This window comes from Arvicola amphibius, chromosome 11 (genome assembly GCF_903992535.2).
Source record: "Arvicola amphibius chromosome 11, mArvAmp1.2, whole genome shotgun sequence".
Taxonomy (NCBI): domain Eukaryota; kingdom Metazoa; phylum Chordata; class Mammalia; order Rodentia; family Cricetidae; genus Arvicola; species Arvicola amphibius.
Genome location: NC_052057.2, coordinates 3,963,282 through 3,964,571, shown reverse-complemented (window position 1 = coordinate 3,964,571; position 1,290 = coordinate 3,963,282).

Here is a 1,290-nt window from a genome sequence, read left to right as displayed (position 1 = left end):
AATGACACCAAGCCACCATTTGGTAACTGGATTTTTTTATTAAACAATCCATCGAGAACTTATTCCTACAGTAACATACCTTTAATCATTTTTATGCTGTACCTACAATTTATTTCTCGGTAATTTTTCCTTAAAGTGTCGTAAGGGTGCAACCAATATCTTCATAGTAAATATCCATAGCAGTGATTATGGACTTCATCGAGTCTATATAGATAAGTAGAAAGGGACAAAGCTTAAGTATTAGAAAGTCAGAAGCCCCCTTGGCTATGTGCTAGAGGTGTTATCCAAAGGCTCCCCTCCCTTACTGCCGTGCTCGCGAAGCCAAAGTCATCACAGCTCCCTGGGGCGTTAGAGGCCATCAGTGCTGCAATTTACTCCTCCACTTCTCCCTATTCATTTATTTATTATGTCACCATGCTTTTTCCTTTCCACCATCAATTCACACATGTCATGCCTTCAATACCTATGCATGCGTGCGTGCGTGTGTGTGTGCATGTGTGAGTGCGTGCGTGCGTGTGTGTGTGAGTGCGTGCATGTGTGCATGTATGTGTGTGTGTGCGTGCGTGCGTGTGTGTGTGTGCATGTGTGAGTGCGTGCGTGCGTGTGCGTGTGTGTGTAAGTGCGTGCGTGTGTGCATGCATGTGTGTGCATACATGCGTGCGTGCGTGCGTGAGTGTGTGTATAACACATGGAGCCCAGGGCTCTTCAGGCTTGGAAACGTTCTACAACTCTATCTACTTCTCTAGTAACCCGTCTGAGTGCTTTCACTCCCCCCCATCTAGTTTTCTGAATGTGACTTTAGTTTGGCTTTCCTTCCCACTCTACATGCACAATGACTAACTACTGTGTAGACAGCATCAGTAGTAAAGACCACAGACCTGAGGAGGCAGGCAGCAGCACAGGAAGGATGGGTGATGGGAAGGGAGTTTGGCCACAGCCTGTAGTAACCTTGGTGAGTTTTCCATTTTTAACCATCACTGACCATATCCACTAAACAAACAGCTCTCAGCACTGACCCTGGTCTGCAAAAGCTTCCTGGTTCCAATGTTCTTTCCCAGAGATCCCCATTGATGTGCAACAGGTGCACACATGAGTGAGAGCACTCTGCTGACAGACGCAGATTCCATGGGCTTGTGTCTGACAGACGCAGATTCGACAGGCTTATGTCTGTCAGGGTAGCCAGAGGACCAAGGCAGAGTGCCTGTAGAGTTGGCCTCCTTTGGCCATGGATGCCTCCTATGAGCTTCTGAGAGGATGTCATCTCGGGGACTTGGGCTGTTGATTTGTTGA